The sequence below is a fragment of the Lampris incognitus genome, chromosome 13 (assembly GCF_029633865.1).
Source record: "Lampris incognitus isolate fLamInc1 chromosome 13, fLamInc1.hap2, whole genome shotgun sequence".
Lineage (NCBI taxonomy): Eukaryota > Metazoa > Chordata > Actinopteri > Lampriformes > Lampridae > Lampris > Lampris incognitus.
The window spans coordinates 36899856-36919841 of NC_079223.1; the positions used below are offsets into that span (position 1 = coordinate 36899856).

The 19986-nt window shown below is 41.4% G+C and overlaps 1 long non-coding RNA gene across 2 annotated transcripts in view; it reads right to left on the reverse strand.

The window, feature by feature from the left end:
* Positions 1-2475: 2475 nt before the first annotated feature.
* The window catches only part of LOC130122846 (uncharacterized), an 87721-nt gene continuing 70210 nt past the window's right edge, over positions 2476-19986 (reverse strand). For both annotated transcript variants that reach the window (XR_008811270.1, XR_008811269.1), the window contains one exon: positions 2476-4398. This is a non-coding gene — a long non-coding RNA (uncharacterized LOC130122846). The remainder of the gene's footprint in view (positions 4399-19986) is intronic.

Sequence of the window (19986 nt, forward strand, 5' to 3'; positions counted from 1 at the left end):
GGGTTGTTTTTGTTTTTGATGCCTCACCCCAAAAGAAATTCAGCTCACAATCCCGGGCAGTGATGACGGTGCTATATTCCCTCAAACAAGGACACTTCTCACAATGCCATAGCTGTCAATCTTCTTCTTTGTTTTTTTTTTTAAACAGGTATTAATTTTTCAGGCGGTAAATATCTTATTGTGAAATAAAAGTCATCGACAGCTTCTGATCATCACTGAAATGACCAAAATTAAAAAAAAAAAAAAAACAAAGAACAAAACAAAACAACAAAGCTATGAAGACATCCAGAAGATGAGCACATCTGCTTCTAACAAACAGCGGAGGGACAGACCAGAGTATGGAGTGCAGCTGTGGTTTAAACCGGGCCCCAGTGAGAGGGCCAAACGTCTTGATGCATGCTCAATAACCCAGGAAGGCAAATCACAGAAAGTTTACGGAGAGAAACATTTCATCTAAGTGACCGCTTCAGCCTCAGCTGACTGCAGGTATCCCCACCCTTATAAACTGGCTGCAGGTATCCCCACCCTTATAAACAATACAGTGGCAAATCCCTCAACTGGGGGGGGGGGGGCTAAGAGTACATCTGTCACCATCTTACAATGCTGTGGTTGCAAACATTCCCAAATCCTCTGTGAATAGTACACATTCCCTGGAAGCGGGGCAGGCTAAGCTAACTGCTAGCCCACGCAGAGCCATCCTGGTGTTCGCTGTCGTGGACAGAGACCTTTTTTTTGTTTGTTGATATGCTGGATGTGTTTTGTAGTTTTTTTTTGTAGTTTGGATATGTGTTTTTGTCTTTGTGTTGCACTGCTGTGAGCTGGGGGAAACAATATTTCAGTTCATTTCATGTGCGCAGGTGCGTGGAATGAACTGAAGAGTTCCTGATTCCTCACATGGCCATTGAAACTCGTTAATACTCACGGCAGTTTGCATATGAAACTGATCGAGGAGGTATGGGGCAACACCTACAAAACCAATATACAACCATTATGTATACTACAAAAAAAGAGCCATAAGGATGGTTAATAATGTAGGATGTCGTCGTGAACACACCAACATGCTGTTTTTAAAGTCGAGTGCCTTGAAGTTAAGGGGTTTAGTAGAACTCAACACAACACAAATAAGGTTCAAAGCGAGAAACAATCTACTAACGAGTAATATACAAAAAAATACTCTCAGACGGAGAAGAGGAATATAATTTGAGAGGGAAATTAAATTTCAAGGAATGATGTGCTGGTCCAGCTTTGAAGAGCATGGACACGTCAGTCTGTGGGGTAAAATTGTGTAACAGTCTGAGCACGGAACGCAGAGTACAAACAATACGCAGTTAGTTCAAGAAGAAGTACAAAGGTCTGATTATCAGGAGATACAGGGACGATGAAGAGTTGTGTTAACTGTCTAAGTTCTACTTATCTCTAAACATTTCTTATTACTTTTTATTTTTCATTTTTCTCTCTATGACACCGAGTGGATATTTGGGTTGCACGTAGCATTGAGATCTGTTTATTCGTGGTACATGACATTAAGGTGTTTTTCTTTCTTTTTTTTCTTCTTTCGCTCATGTCTTCTTTTTCTTCTTATTTTTTCTCTCATTGTTCACAGTAGTTGAGTTTGTATTGTGCAGCACAACTTGCATTGAATGTGAGCTACACAGTACGGTGGGAATTGAGTTTTAGATGTAAAGTAGCTGAATTGATTTAAGAGTAGGTGAGAAGGGGTAGGAAAAAATAAGTGTATACTTCCTCCTACTCCTTTTCCAACATGTAACAAATAACCTGATGCATATGGAGATCTGTTTGCTGAGCTTGATGTGTGGATTTGTTGCTCACTTCAGATTATTGGCAGTGGCTTATCTGTATGTTATATATCCTGCTTTTTTACATGTTCGAAATAAATCCTCATCATTCATTGTTGCTTTCGTTCATTATGCCTCTGTGTTGTTCATAAGGGTGGGGATACCTGCAGTCGGCTGGGACTGAAGAGGTCACGGAGATGAGCGATGAACCAAGGGTTCTCTCTCAATAAACATTGTGTCCAGATGAACTGGTTCAACTCTCTGGGAAAGGGCCAAATAGATTTCAGGGGCAAGTTTGGGCTGCGACAGTTCAAAGCAAAGAAAAAAATGTCGAGAGAAATCAGGAATTTGTGACAAAAATGTTGAATAATTGATTTTTTTTAGGGAGGGGGTGGGGTGTTGTAGCGAAATTACTGAAGCCAATGTTATCTGAGACTGACTGTGAATGGACAAATGATACAATTTCAAATATACCATTAACTGTAGGTTATTTTGTGTTTCTGTCGCTAATGGGCTGGAAAATGGCAGCAGATCTACCAGATAGGAGTTTAAGTTGAATGGGGGGGGGGGCACACATATTTATGATGCATCCATATGCAAGGCACTTTTGATTAATGCAGCAGGCCTGCAAGCCAAACGGCATGTCTTTATGTTTATTAATGCAAAACGCAGACTTTTTACAATGTTCCCAATGTGTAAAATGTTAACAGACGCCCAGTCAGATTAACAGATATCCAGTCTTTGACCTTTCCAAGTTTGAGATGTTTTATTGGCAAAGTGTCATCGTTAAACAGATACAGATTTTTACAGAGTCAAGATTCACTTCTGCTAACCTCTCCAACTCGACAGCACAGGGCTCTAAAATGAGAACCATGCATAAAGGCAGACAATTATAGCTCTCCTCCTTTTAAATACCTCTCGCTCTCCCTTACTCTCAAACACACACATGCACGTGTACACACACACTCACACACACACACACACACACACACACATGCACGCACACACACCCTCCGTTTCCATTTGCTGTCCTCCATCTCACAAATACTCTTTGGACGTCACCTCTTTTTTTTTCTTTTTTTTTTTGGGATCCCCCCCTTTTTTTTTCTCTCCCCAATTGTACCTGGCCGACCACCCCGCTCTCTGAGCCGTCTCGGTCGCTGCCCCACCCCCTCTGCTGATCCGGGGAGGGCTGCAGACTACCACATGCCTCCTCCCTTAAATGTGGAGTCGCCAGCCGCTCCTTTTCACCCGACAGTGAGAAGTTTTGCTAGGGGGACGAAGCACATGAGAGGATCACACTATTCCCCCCAGTTCCCCCTCCCCCCCGAACAGGCACCCCGACCGACCATAGGAGGCACTAGTGCAGTGATCAGGACACATCCGGCTTCCCACCCGTAGACACGGCCAATTGTGTCTGTAGGGACGCCCGACCAAGCCGGAGGTAACACGGGGATTCGAACCACCGATCCCCGTGTCAGTAGGCAACGGAATAGATCACTATGCTACCCGGACACCCTGGACTTCACCTCCTATAGTATGAAAAGGCATGTACTGTCATCTGATGTTATCTCTCTGTCTTCTCTCTAGTTCTCTCACTTTCTTGGTATTTCTCCGTCTTACTTGCTCTTTTCTTTCTTTCTCTAACTTCTTCTTCTCTGTCTCTCTCAGGAGGGGAAATGGATTGCAGGCTGTCTGTGCCTACAGGCAAGAAGGTTTAAAACCAGCAGCAACGGTTCAAGTCCTCAAAACAAAACGCCTCTATCGCTCCAGATCACTGCCTTTCACCTCGAGGCAAGAGGAATCTTATTTTCTTCACGCAGACAAGCCTCTTCGGTATTTAGGGACGTCACATATAGTCTGAATGAGTCACTTCAAGTTCACGCTCATTAATATGTAGTTGCTACAACGAGGGCGCAATGTAAAAAAAAAATCAAAAGTTTAAAGCTTCTTAGGATGAACAGCAAATCGCTGTCGCCGGATGAGAGCCGTGTAATTGCTAATAATAGAATTTACAGGATGACAGCAGCTCATACTTTTCATTAATCCTCATATCTGAAAATATATAAATATGTATCTTGGAGTTTCAAACATATTTACAACACCATTGGGTCATGAAAATAATCCCCTCATTACTGGCCATTTTAAAATCTTACTTGAATATGTGAAGGCAAAAGTAAATCACTTGGATACTTCGGGCGTCAAGCGATTCTCATGAAACCAATTAATACACAACTGCTGAGCTTCAAAACCCTCTGGGTGTAAACTACAAAATGGTGGCCATCAGTTTTAAACCTTACTTTGGATCATCTTTATGGATACTTGATTTTTATATGACCTCAGTGGCGGTTGTGTGTGTGTGTGTGTGGGGAGGGGGGGTTCAGATCACAGATTGAATACAGTTAACCGATTTCTCAATCACAGAGCAGAATGTCAAGACACAAAAGGCTGCACCCTGCCAGTTCTGAAGCAGCAGTTATAAACCACAGAGGACACCAACACCCGCCTTTCTTCCCTCTGCACAGAGTCCTCACCAACCCTCCTCCATCTCTCAATGATGCTGAGGTCACGCCCCGGAAGTGATGCACATGGGTCATATCAACTGAAATAAAGACAGAGAAAGAAAACAGTGTTAGGATATAGGTCACAAATATGAAAAACAATAGAGGATAAATACCAAAGCTGGAAAAAACATCGATAATATATCCTGATTGTAGAAATAGACAGTACATATGAGACTGGGCTACAAATGCCAGATATTGGATGCTTTAATTTCAAAGCATCTCACCGAGTCATGCAGAACCACAAGATAATGCATGCTGAACAGTCAGCCTAACTGTTTATTGTTCCTGCAGCCTGCTGAAGTACGGGACAGTAAGTCACTGCCAAAAACTGGACCTCAGGTTCATGTGTTGTGGCGCATGTTGTTGGAAAAACAGGACTTGAGATCCCAACTGCAACCCCCGACACATCATAGGCGCGCGCCCACACACACACACACACACACACACACACACACACACACACACACACACACACACACACACACACACACACACACACATATATATATATATAACTTTGTTAAAAGGAACACTCAACGGTAGGGAAAGTGCTCAACAAATAAGGAGCAAAACAATCCAGTGAGTCCAGTAAATACTCTATGAGACAGTAAAAGCATGTTTCATGATGATTGCTTATGGCATGAAACAGGCTTGTACTGTCTCATAGAATATTCACTTGACTCACTGGATTTTATGTATGTGTGTGTGTGTGTGTATATATATATATATATAAATATATGTATGTGTATATGTATGTGTATATATATGTATATATGTATATGTATGTGTATATGTATGTATATAAATATATATCCTTTTTTTTCCGAAACCGTCGATGGTGTTGAGTGCTCAACTAATGAGGAGCAGAATATCGACACGGATACAGGAAAAAAAGATTTTGTATATATATAGTGAGATGTACACGCATACATTATTGAGACATGGGTAGTGCACCTTATTCACAGGCACAGAAACATACAATCTTGTATGGGTGTGCTCACACACACTACAGAAGTGAAAATATGAACATGCAATTGAAAAAGATACAAACAGGCACACATATAAATGTACACATTCGGATGTAAACTAACAAACACACACACATTCATAAAGTAAGTGCACACAAGCAGTACGAGTACATTTTTTCATTTTTTCCACTATTTTTCTCACTTTCATTATTTTTAATTTCCATCATTACTATTGTTTTGTTTTTTTTGACTCATTGACAAGGTAAGTGATTGAGTAAGGCATACACACTTATGTGTAAAAAATAAGTTTACTAATGAGACCGTATAGACTGAGCATCAGAGAGGGGGCAGGATATTATAAGTAGAAACTTCCTCCTGCTCCTTTTCGAACGTGTAACATTTGTTTGTTTGTTTGCCGTGTTTAAAATAATTACATTTGCTTTCTATGCTTGAAATAAAGACCTAGCGACTTACCTATACAGTAAACAAATACGAACACACACAGGCAAGTGGACACACACAAACACACACAGCAGTTAATGAAACCCAGGGCTGTTATTTGTGAGTCCCTAAGGGCCACCCTTTCGTCTCAGTGTCGTCAGCATCAGCAGATAGATATTTTGTGAAAAACCCACTTCCTCACTGCAGCACTGTAAACACGTGTTAGCCGAAAAATGGAAAACAAAACTTTCTGAGAAAGGCGCACCTCATTTGGTCCTTTCCATTGAACCACATCAATCTGCTGGTTTACTCATGTTTTGACCACTTTGATGTGGAAGGCCAAGTAATTCTTCACCATGTGGTGACGGGGCCGGTGTTTTACTGCCGCAACGCCCCCCCATCCCCACCCACCACACTATCTGCCCCACTCATTACCTAGCACAACTTCAACCAGTGAACAGGGGGTTCAGGTACAAAAAATTGACCGAATTAAGTGTTGCGGTGTTTGGTTGGAATGAAAACCTGCAGACTCTCAGCTCTGGTCCTCAGGACACACGGTCCTGCAGACTTTCTAATCTGCCAGGTAGCTAAATATGTTCACCTGCTGTGCCGGGTCTAAAAAACATAATTCCTGATCGACAGGTGGAATAATTGGCAATTCTTTTTTTATGAGGGCCCCCAAGCACTGGGGTTGAGAACCACTGCTCCAGACCCCCTGATGGCACCCGTATGAAAACCGCCGCAGTGGTTCGAGGCCTCTAAACAAAACCAAAACATCTGTCTTACACACATTTCTAGTAAGGTACTACATCTGCATGTTGTCTCAGCTGCACCCTTCGCTCCAACAATTTCAGCTCGTTTTCTGGATTAAACCAAAGTGCGTGCCGATACCGCGGCTTACACAGGAACGTACTAAGACGAGGCATTAAAGAAACCAAACGACTCTTCGGGCCATGTTCATGACTAAAAATACACACCAAGTCACATTCCAGTGAAGAGCCCCCTTCACCTTTCTCATGAAAACACTCAGACGTTGTCTTTCCTGTCACACGCCGCTCACAGAAGGGCAGCTGGACGACTGCAGAAATCATGCCGTTTCTGTAAAAGTGCAACATTTTGCTTTCGAACTCCTTCAGATATGCAGACTTTACATCAGGCTCCGATGAGAATCAATGTCAAGTACACACATACATTTTACATGATATGTTACACAATTTAGTTTACGGACGTTTATAAATACTGCACATCCTGCAAGGCTGCAGCAAGAACAGATTCTCATTTTAACTTACGGTTTTATATTGCGGAGGGGCAAATTTAACACAAAATCTGAAGCACCAATTTGATCCAACAAATCCAAAAATTACATAAAAAAACCTATTTAATTTCTAAGTAAATCGCCAAAATTATTTAACTCCCGGAATTATTTAATCTCAAAATACAGCCAAGGAAACAGCATTTCAACATTAACAAACCCTGCAAATATAATGCATATACAGTATTAGTATGTTTCCAAGAAAAAAGTAAAGGGACAAAATATTATCTATTAAATATGTCTTCTTTTTATTTTATATTTTTTTAATGAATGGTACCACCGCTGCAAATCCCTAAACATTTTTAGACAACCAAGTGATCCATCATGATATTTCATCATTCCCTTATCACCGTCATTATCGTGCTGCACACGACACAGGCCGTTTCCTCTTACAGTATCGTGACAGCGTGGCAGCTTTGATAACACAGCAGGAATATACCGCGACCTCCTGACTGCCAACAAGGTCAAGGCCCTCTGTCGGAGCAACACAGAGATGAGGACAGTGTGTTGTCCACGAATTTACCACACAACACAATGTGTTTCCCTGCTCGCCCAGTGCCAGCCTCTACCACAGTCTCTGCACATACACATCCTCCATTTTATAGTTTTGCTGACAATTCAATATGGTGCTGCAGCACGGGCCGACGTGAGAAGCGGCTCTAAGGGTTCCTCCGCGCTCCAACACACAGACATCATGTGAGAGAGGTTAGTAAGGCACCGGTGTCATGAGTCAGTACTGACTTTTCCCCAGCTACCTTTCTGTGTTTTGACTTAATTCTTCCTCTTTTTCTTTTTTTTTTACACAAAATTGATTTTTTTTTTGCATCCACAATGTGCCGTGAAATGTGTGTCTTGTGTGAAATGTGCGGTGCTAGCAAAGGCTGACCCGACTACCCCTGTGTGCTATGCAAGGCATCCTGGAGGAGCTCAGTGTGTTCAGTACACAAGGCCTATAAGCACACCACTTTTCCTTTGCATTGCTGTGTCGTTATTTCACCGGATTTGGTGTACTAACATTTTATTTTCCTGTTTGTATGGGGGGGGGGTTATTAGTGTTTTTCATTATCGAGAGGACCCACCACAAACAGAGCCCGGATGGATAGCTTCAGCTATAATTACTCTAATATTTTATTTTGGCTTTACTTTAGAAGCCTGCACAAGTTGGAGCTGTGCTGAGGCGGTCGAATTGGCGGGTTTTTGTTTAGACTGGGCAGACAGGGTCATCCATGACTAAGAAGATAAAAGCAAATACAAAGACTTCACTACTTCCCGTTGTAGCCGTGCGTGATTCCCCAAACTGGGCTCCACATGCCAACAACAACATGGTGTATGTAGTGAGACGCCTCGCATTTACAGCTTGACTAGTCGAAAAGCCAGCAGAGTTTCATCACGAGAGAAGCAGCTCCAATTACAATAACACGGGGTTTTTTTATATGCAGATGTATATACACAGAACATACGGACAAATTGTTGATATAATCCAAGCTTTAGTCATCGTCCCCATCATTAGAGATTTAATGTATAGGGACTAAAACCGTCCAACTCACCAACCAACCAACTTACTCTAAACCTATGGTCAGTCTTTAAAATCTTTTTATATATATGTTGAATAAAATCGCGTTCTAAAAATCTGTAATATCTTAATATTGAACTGCATACTGCTCGAAGTAGTTTTTAACAAGCTGTAGTTTAATGGGTTTATGACCCACTCAGTAACAATGAATTGTAGAGTGATTTTTTTTTAGTTTGTGTGTGTGTGTGGGCCCTGTGATGGCCTGGCAGCCAGTCCAGGGTGTCTCCCCGCTTGCCGCCCAATGACTGCTGGGATAGGCTCCAGCATCCCCACAACCCTGAGAGCAGGATAAGTGGTTTGGATAATGGATGGATGGACAGACGGGCGTAAAGCCCAGGCATCTGAGTCTTAGATCCCTCTTCAGATATAGATGAGGCCATCTTGCCGGCGGTGTTTGAGCTTCGGTGGGAATAAGACGGCACGGAAACCACAACAAGGAGGGATTGTTAGTTTGCAACTTGGCGGTGGGAAACGAGTGTTTAATGGAGGTCTCGCAGAAAATGAGCTTCAGTGCAACTTGTTTTTCCAGAATCATTCACACTTTTTGACAAAGATAAAAGACGCCGAGGTGCCGCCCTTCACACAGAACTCAACCCTGGCTGCAAATGATGGAGGAAGAAAACACCAACTAAGACGACCGACTTGAGGATAATGAAAAGATAAATTTATACTTTTAACACTAATTCTGTCGGATCTAGCGGATTACTTTTTGCTGCTTATTTTCCACACAGCCTCTAAAAATAATCATATTCAAAAGATGTCAGAAAGACATTCATATTAAAAACATAATTTCAGATGCTTTAATCAACGCATGACTGTCAATTTATGCCTAGTTTCAGAAAGCACCGAATTATAGACCTGCATCACGATATTTGTCAGTAGCAACATGTGCTACGTTCATGTGTTAGTCCTGTGTATTATTCTGTGCTGTTCAAAATAAAACTAACAACATGGAAAATAACATTTGCATTTTAAGAAGTTAATCTGAAGGGTTGATGTGCTCAGGAACAATTGAATTCAATTACGCTGAAGTAAAATGGCACAATTCAAGTATTTGCAAATTAATAATAATAATAATAATAATAAATCAGTCACATACCGCTTTTCTAACACTCAAAGTCACTTTACAATAAACGGGGTGAAACAAGACAACAGATAAACATAGCACAAACATAAAGGGGTGGATGGGAAGGGGGGTGTATGTATAGTGTTTACACACATACAGTCTAACTTAGAAACAACGCAAAACGCCCCTGACTGAAAAGCGACCAAATGACACAGCGATACATACACCAATAATACTCCCCCTCGATGGAAATCCCCTCAAACAGAGGCAATTTCTCCAGCCACCCAAAACAAATAAAAAACAATACTTCTCAGTTTGCAACCTCGTCTCAAAACACGCATAGTATGCGGATGCACACACACACACACACACACACACACACACACACACACACACACACACACACACTTTCCTATCTTTATCCAAGAGCGTGGTCTTTCAATTTGAGATCATGACTTATTGATTTCATGTTCAGATTTTGAAACGCTTTCCCTCAAAATGCTGCCCTCGCCCTCAAATAGCCCCTGCTCACGCTCAGATTTGCCCGCCTCTGCTCACGCTGCATGCCTGCTCTCAGACGTATTGTTGCTTGCAGATTTACTGCGCGCACTCGTAAAACGTCGGCTCTCAGATTTCTGCTCTGCTACCCGGATGTTTTTTTTTTGTGTGTGCAATAAATAAGCCTGTCAAAATGTGAGAGGGATCTGTCTGCGGACTGCAAGAGAGGGTGCGCAATGCGAAGGGGGCAAAACTTGAACTTGTCAAGATCACACAGAACCACACAAGATGTCAAAACGAGACGTCGACAAGGTGGCAAATCACGTAGATACAATGATAAGATTATTTTCCCGAGATAGCCGTTTAAGTCGAAATGATTTTGTTTTTTGGATTTTTCTTTTTCTCCTCAATTGCGCCCATCTAATTACCCCACTCTTCTGAGCGGTCCCGATCGCTGCTCCACCCCCTCTGCCGATCCGGGGAGGGCCGCAGACTACCACATGCCTCCTCTGATACATGGGGAGTCGCCAGCCGCTTCTTTTCACCTGACAGTGAGGAGTTTCACCAGGGGGACGTAGCGTGTGGGAGGATCACGCTACCCCCCGCCCCCAAGTTCCCCCTCCTCCATGAACAGATGCCTCGATCAAGCAGAGGAGGCGCTAGTGCAGCGACCGGGACACATACCACTACTAATTACAACACCATTATCATTATTATTAAGCATTTTATCCCAATGTCAATTCTTACACAACTTTAATTTTGAACACTGCCTGAAGAATAAAGTATGTATGAGTAGTTTGTAAACTGGACTTCTCTTTGTTTGTAGGGTATAAAACATACAGACGCCACGGTGGATGTGTCAAAAGCCATCATTATCACTGCTGCTACTGTGCAAGGACTACAACCTGGCAAATTTTATTTTTGAGCCATGTGCAGGTCAGCCCCGTCAACAGGTCCCTGTGCCTCCACACCCTCCAGAACCTCTGTAGCCTCCACTGTCTCTGCACCCTTCGGGGCCTCCATAGCCTCCATCGTCTCTGTAGCCTCCAGGGCCTCCACAGCCTCCAGCGCCTGTGCAGCCTCCAGCGCCTGTGCAGCCTCCAGCGTCTCTGCAGCCTCCAGCATCTCTGCACCCTCCATCACCTTTGCATGCTCCAGTCACCAGTGGTTGACAGCCCACAGGACAACTTCCTATCCAACAGTCATGACTAGGAATGGAACGATTCTTTGTGAGACAGTAAATTCCCGATGCAGATATGTGGTGATTCAAATCGGTGAGATGAAAAAAAAGCGATACACATTTAAAACCGAAGAGTGCACTATTTACTTTTGAAGTCACTTGTTCAACATACTACATCATCACTCGCATCAGTAGCTGTATCAAGGTGCAAAGACATGGCGGCCACAGACAAACGTCGCTTTAGCCCGTTGCTGGAATGATGCAGGATGCTGAATATGGAGCTGCCAGGCAAGATGGAAAGTAGAAGGCCAAAGAGGAGGTTTATGGATGTGGCGAGGGAGGACATGCGTGTGGCTGGTGTGACAGAGGAAGATGCAGAATGATCCGCTGTGGTGACCACCAACAGGAGCAGCCAGAAGAAGGAGAAAAGGAAATATGCAGTTTTGTATAGTTTATATATACCCTACCTCAGAAATTAAAAAAGGATTCATTAATTTCATTAATTTGATAAAGAAAGGATGAGAAAATGTATTTTGTAGATTTTTGTCTGAGAAATGTTTTTTTTTTGTTAAGACAAAACACATTTTCAATTTCACTTTTACAAAGAAAATGAAATATGCATTGTTTTGTATAGTTTATACCCTACTTCAGGAATAAAAAAGGATTCTTAAATTTGATAAAGAAAAGATAAGCGAAAACATATTTTGTATGTTTTTGTCTGAGAAATAAAGGAATCTTTCAGTCATAACTGGTCTTCAATCTTTTGTTCAAAAAATCATTAGAAAATCGTATCATGAACCCAGTATTGTATCAAATCGTGTGTTGAGTACGTTTTTACAGGCCTGGACATTACACTAACAGTGAAGACACACCTGCATCATCAAATCCAGCCCAGATCATCTGGATAAGCAACCCCAAAATACTCAAGTCAAGGCCCAAAAGAATTACATGCACATTCCGTAATTCATTATGAACAAATCAGTGGGCCCGCTTATTGGGGTTCAGGGGTCTGCGAGCTGCCCACTGAGTAAAGAGGTCACATTTGGCAATGAGACATCGAATATATATGTGTCAGTTCTGGAAATACGCATCTCATATTATTCCTGTTTAGGGAGAGTAACTGTGTTTTGACAAAAAAAAGAAACACTTGGCACTGCCCATGCTCTAAGCCAGGGGTCCCCAACCACCGGGCCACGGACCGGCACCGGGCCGCAAAGCATGTGCTACCGGGCCGCAAGGAAACAATATGATATACAATATTCAAATAAAAGCCCAGTCCAGCCGGACTGTGTAACGCTAGAGGGCTTTTAATTTGAAATGGATACTTGACGTGTATACAATGATGTAATTTTATTACTCGTTCACGTGACATTCGGCAGACCAATGGTAACGTAACTTCATAACTCAGAGACACACTCAGTCAACTCACTACTAGCAGCTAGTTAGCTTCCATGAGTACCGGTAAAAAACAGACGTCGCTTGAGAGTTTCTTCGGAAGAGGTAAGGGAGAGAAAAGGTCTAATGATGATGATAATGCAGAGACAGCAAACGCCGGCAGCAAAAAAAACAAAACAAAACAAAAGAAAGCTTCCTTTAATAGGAAATATGGGGAGTCATAATTAAAATACGGCTTTATTGTGACCGGTGACTCGCATGCTCCGAGACCCGTGTGTGTGATACGCGGAGACAAGCCGTCTAATGAGGCAATAAAGCCCTCAAACCTGCTTCAGCACGTTACTTTAAATGTTATGATACTATTGACTTATAAAAGACTAACCTATATTTCGATCGTTATTAACCCACCCCCGCCACTCCCCCGGTCCACCAGAATATTGTCAATATTAAACCGGCCCGTGGTGCAAAAAAGGCTGGGGACCCCTGCTCTAAGCCAAGGAACTGTCCATTGCAACATGACACTTGAATCAGATGTGTCTGACACCTTTGCAGAATCTGGTCCTCAAGATATGCACAGTACTGAGGAAGTTCTTCTATATCCACCTGCCAAAATTGACTGCAACTGTCCTTTACTTGCTGAACACAAGGAAATACCAGCTGTTCTGCCAAAAGATGTTTGTTCACCTCAGAACATGGAGACACTGCCCAAGCACCTCATTCCACGTCCAGGAAGGACTCCTCTTTCAGAACCAACCTTAACTACACAGAAAGCAAAGATTGTCACATTCACTGGCATACTGAAAGGTGTGTATAATTTACATTACTTTAAATAGATTATTTTTTCTTAGTTTTTAATATTTACATGGCCATACATCTAGATAAGCTGTAAAATAGTTCATTCAAACTACAACCTACAGTGATCGCATGACTAACACGGTATCATTTTCATGCCTTATAGACGTGACCACACACTGTTAACGGTGTGGGGTATGTGGAATTTCCATCAAAACCAAGAATGAACCGAGGGGCTGCACAATTTCCATGACTACACAATATCAATGCTGCATCTTTGCCTGTTCTTCAGACAGTCTGTACAGGTCATCTTCACTTATGCATTAATGCAACTTCAATGCACCCATCCTGTTTCAGTGAACACACGACTTACATGTTTTATCATATACAGAAGGAAAAACTATTTTTTTATTTTAATTTTTTTTATTTTATTTTTCATTCTGTACGTGATAAAACATGTTAAAAATATATTAATTTTTTCATTTTCTCCTTTTAACACATTTTTCAATTCATGCTCTCGTACAGAATGTCCATTAACAGTAGCTATCGCTCTTTTCACACGTGCAGCTTTTTCCTTAACCGGAATTGGGCTCGTGTGTAAATGTAACAAGGCCCAAATGATGGCAGCGTAATGTCAGTACTCTCTGACACAGCTTTAGCCGTTTCTCTTCTCCCCAGTTCCACCTAAAGCTGTTTTTGTTAACGCAATAGAGTCATACTGTCGCAATACAGGGTTCTCTTTTTCTGTTCATACAGCTTGCTGACTTCACATGCACAAAAAAAAAAATTACCAACACAACTTTGCTATATTTGCAGTACTCCTGGTATATGTTGTCATGGAGGCTCCATTTGATTTCACAATTGTAAGTATAACTTTGGTACTAAATAGATATGGTTCAATAAATGCAATTTCATTTTTGCTTTGGTCCAGGAAGGGGCCCCCCCCCTGTGGTTTTCCCCCAAAATTTCTGCCCTTTTTTCCCCTTTGTTAAAGGTTTTTTTTCAGGGAGTTATTCCTTATCCGATGCGTGGGTCTAAGGACAGGATGTTGTGTTGCTGTAAAGCCCATTGAAGCAAATTTGTAATTTGTGATATTGGGCTATACAAATGAAATTCACTTGACTTGACTTTTACCTTTGGGTTTTTTGGGGCAACTTCTTGCTACTATGAGGGCTTAAGTCAAGGGTTGTCATCCTGTTTCGTTTGATGTAAACTTGTGGGCCTGTTAAGCCCTTTCTGACTGGAAATACTGAGTTGGGCCTCCAACTAAACTTAACGTGAACTTAACTTGAATGTATTGTACTCTGTTCTCTTCTTCAGCATGACATGCCTTGCTTAAGGAGGTAGTGGTGCACAATTTTGATGGAGAATCTTGAGATTGAAGGATACCTCTAAAAAAAACAAAATCAAGATAAATTCAAGATATTAGCAGTAATCTGGGACAGCAAGGTAAACTTAATTTTTTTAAAATTTACTACTGCAGCCATGGCCAGAGGTTTGCCCACTTCACCACGCAGGGAATACAGATGGCCAGGTGAAGTCTGGACCCAGTTTTCCACATCCCTATGTAGAGGAAATATGATGAGGTCACCATGGTAAGAATTATGGCCAACATTTTACAGGCCCACAAACTTGGTCTAAAGTAATATTCATTGCTGTGCTTAACATGTACTAACCTATTATCTAATATGCATCTCACTCTCTTGATGTAAAGGAACATGTCTTCTCAAAGCCAAGCCAGGCAGAGGAGTCATGCAGAGTCGAGTCCTCTCCAGAGGGAATGGTCATTGGCATTTTGCAGGCGTATATCTAGACTTGATTTCCTTCAGTTTTTAGAAGTGAAGCACCTCTAGAAGCCATAGGTGAAACTCACTCACTCAGGATCAGTTAGTTATAGGTGCGCTCCACATAGACATGCCGGCTTCTCATATATTGTATCTTAATCCGAGATGCGACAATAACTATACATGCCATCTGCGGGACACAAATGTGAAGGCTACAGAACATGCAAATAAAGAGTGGACCTTCACCGCTGACAATGTGTCCTTGTTCTAAGATGATGATGGAGACCTATTACTGAGCCTACTGATTTTGTTGTGACTCATGTTTGATGTTCACAGCTGCGTGTGGAAATTTTGCACATGATCATCATCATTGTGGTGCAACAAGATGGCAACCCTGTAATCTGTACACTGGCTCTCATGTGCACACATTTCTGAAGGATAGTGACTGAGGAATATTTCTGAAGGAAGCACACTTCTGCTGGCTTGACAGTAAGTTGAGTGCCCTCCTCCCATCATCTTAGATGCAAAGCACCTCTGAGCTGTAGGCGAAAATCACTCACTGACAGGATCACAATAAGCTATAGGTGCACTCAGCTTGGACATTGCCACTTCTTACACTGCAGCGAGGGCAGAGCAAAAGGTTTGTGGGTGGCAGCTGTAGGCTTCGGGCTTTAAAAAAAAGAAAAATTAACCATAAAAGCCAAACTTAAAATCATGTTTGTGCTTCTGCAAGCATTGTGATTGTAACCCAGTGACAGATGTAATCAGGGTTTAGCTATAATGTGTGCTGTGGGTCAGGTTGGCAAAACCAGTGTTGTTCCACCCTTGCTGCAATGTAACAAGTGGCAAGCCGGCACCCCAGATGGAGCGCAACTATAGCCAACAGGGATCCTGTGAGTGGCACTCATACAGAGACTCTGCATCTACAAATACCCTGCAACTTTCAGAGGAACTTTGGGCTTGTCAATCTGTGTCCAACTGAATGTCCCACCGATACCAGCAACACAAGTGGATGGCCCCTTGAGTGTTCGCTTGCCATTATTAAAAAGTACAATGTGTGTTGTACATAAATATCACCTAACTGATTGTTTTCCTATACAGGTTTACCACAGTGCTTCCTCTCATTTTTGTGTGGTGCTTTTGAGTGACGATTCTACATTTGTCCTTTATCTGTCTGTTTGGGCCCAAGTTATGACCCAAGTCGAGGTTCTAGTGCTAACATGATTTTAACCGTAATATATAATCATTACTTCTAAAAGACTGGACTTTTTTTGTTTTGTTTTCAATAAGTGTTTTTTTTTTATTTCACTTTTCTCTTGCTGTAAATTCCCTTGCTGTGGCGGCGCACCACTGCTGCTAAATGAATACCGAGGAAACACTGGTGCCAGAAATGTACACATAAATAAAAATATCTGAACCTAAATTTTGCACATGAAACCTTCTGCTCTTTTGTCAATCAGGTGTGGTGAACTGGAACACATTTTCAGAGGGGTATAGAAGGGCCTTTTTTAAGGGAGTTGTTCCTTATCTGATGCGAGGGTCTAAGGACAGGATGTTGTGTTGCTGTAAAGCCTACTGAGGCACATTTGTAATTTGTGATAATGGGCTATACAATTAAAAAAGACTTGACTAACAGGACTCCACATATAATCTGCTAAATTCAGTGCAATTCTCTACAAAGACTGATAAAGGCTATAGGGGACGTGGACAGAGAAGAATACTGCACACATTTTACGGTGACAATGAACCTGCAAGACACTGCAGCATTGACTGTTTCTGTTTGGCTGGAGGCACTTTCAGAAAATAAAAGTACATTCTGTTCTCTGAAGCTGGCTGGTTACATTTGCCTTATTAACAGTCATTTACATATGCTTTGGCTAATTACCCTTCTGAGCTTGTCTGCATAATTTTGACAACATAGCAGGAACAGCATGATTGTCATAAATTTTAAGTATTGCCAAGATTGACAGTGACGAATTGTACATTCATTATGTGCAGTAAATTTATTGTTACGCCCCACGGGTAGGTATACATTGCAAAAGCCAGTAACGTCAATGTGTGATTGTGTTAGTAATGAAGATTTATCTCCTTTACAGATGAGAAAAGTACTATGCTGTCCACAGAGGGCATGCTCATCCAGGTATTAGTGACATTTGGCCATTTAAGCCAAATAACAATTTGGGTCATGTAGTACTCTGCGGTGGAGGAACTCCATGCACATGGCTCTGCACAGTACTGCCTTTCTCCTTTTACACCTGCTGAGAAGGATTTCAGCTGTGTGGACACCTCAGCTCACCAGTACTCTATATGGTAAAATGACATGAGCTACATTTTGAGGGGGAAAAAAAGCCCAGCTAGATTTACATTGCTCAATCGTGCATTCATCACATCTCAAGGGCACAAGAGGACAAAAATTACTCTTTTAAGCCTGTTTCCCTTTGTTTAATGATTTGATGAATAATTACCACCGCTGCACATAGATAGGGAAAAACATTATTATAAAAATAACGGTTTGAAGAATAATTTCCACCGCTGCATATGAAGTAAAAAATCATTATAAAAAGCTTCAAGAAGTAAAGTGAAGGCACCCATAATGAGGCTGGGCTCATTTCATTGGTCAACGCTACACATGGCATTCTATCGGTTAGGGAATTTTGACAAGATTATTGTACAAATAAAAAACAAAAATAAAAAATCCGAGAGCAGAGCAGAAATCCGAGAGCAGGCGTTTCACGAGCACCCGCAGGAAATCCTTGCAAGCAACAATACATTTGAGTGCAAGCATACAGTTTGAGCTGAAGCAAAGCAAAGTTATGTGCAAGCAGGGGCTACTCGAGTGTGAAGGGCAGGATTCTGAGGGAAAGCGTTTCAAAATCTGAACGTGAAATCAAGTCATGATCTCAAACTGAAAGACCACGCTCTTGGATAAAGATAGGAAAGAGTCGCTCCACACACACACACACACACACATACACACACACCATGTGAAGAATACATTCCCTATGGGTCATCTAAACATACACACAGCACGATCCCCTCCTGAAGATGGACGACTCAAGCCATCTAAAAGTACCTCAGGCGGACATCTTGATTAAAGAGCTTCTAAAAAGACAAATTACAATCTTCCATTAAATTTTAGTCTACGTCTTCACACCGTAACCATTACATCGACTACTGGGCTGACAGGTTTTCAGTCTGGCTACAAATAAGAGATTAATAGTTGGTCAGAATTTCAAAATGGAGTATCACATGCTTTAGTAAGTCACCAATCATTGAGAATAAGCATCTCAATTTCACGTCTACTGCCTGCCAAGTAAGTTTGCACATACTCTAACTAGGGATGAACACTGCATTAAAGTAGAAAAACGAAGACTATCTACCATTGCCCATGAAAAGCATCCATCTTAAAGATTACCTTAACATCTAAAAATCTAATTTGCATGTAAATATGGAGTGATTATATATATATATATATACAAAATCCAGTGATTCAAATAAATTCAAATAAAATATATACCTATATATATTCATTAATTTTCCAAGCCACTTATCCTGATGAGGGTTGCAGTCGAACAATTAATTCAATTAATTTAATTTACAATTAATTTATATTGTAAATTAATTTATCAATGCCTGCGATGGACTGGCGACCTGTCCAGGGTGTTTCCCCATCTTCCGCCCAATGAGCACTGGGACAGGCTCCTGCACCCTGCGACCTTCATCAGGATATACATTTTATATATATCTTTATGGATGAAAAAAATAAGAGCTTAAAATCTAACTAGAACCATCAATCATAAACAGGTAATAACATCTAGCATGCCTTTGCTATACAGTATGCAAGAATTTGAAGTATTCAAGCTTTGACATCTACAGTAAGTTTCCTTAATTTTGAGTTCATCCATCCATGTTCATGCATAACTACAATGAGCCACTATGTAGGATAGTAAGACAACAGGCCCGTGTCTTTGATTAACAAACACGACTAACAAGGCTTATAATTCACTCCAGCCATTTTCTAAAGACAGAGACTTATAGTCATGATAAATTGTTTATTGAAGTGAGAAGACGGGATTTTCCAGCCTGATAGATTATGGGACACTTTGTCTCCCCCATCTGATAAAGTGTATTCCCATCTAACACTCTCAGGGGCACTTTGACTGTTGCGAAGAACATTTATTTTGAAGCCGCTGTGTCAAAATGCTTTAGAGGTCCAATCTGTTACCGTGCAAAGGGAATTAAACTTGTGGCATCAAGCTCTTCCTTTCACTGGTTTCATCCCTCCATCTGTCTAAACCTTTCATCTATAAATAAGTAGAATATAATTATCACAAGAGGTACAGGCTGAAAAGTTTACTTCTAGTAGATGATTAATAATTTCTTGTGTATTGCATTAGCATTTTAAACCAGTTGTTTGAAACCAGATAGTCACATTAATATCCCGTTTGTGAACACTCAGGTTTATTTGGGGTTTTTTTTATCAGTGCAATATGTTCCCCACCAGCGTAATACTAAATATGTGAATATTGTTTAGCAGAGATGCAATATAAACAGATCTGAACTATTTTTAGTTGTAAATTCAGTTCTAGGTACTGAGATAACTCTTTATGGGAATTG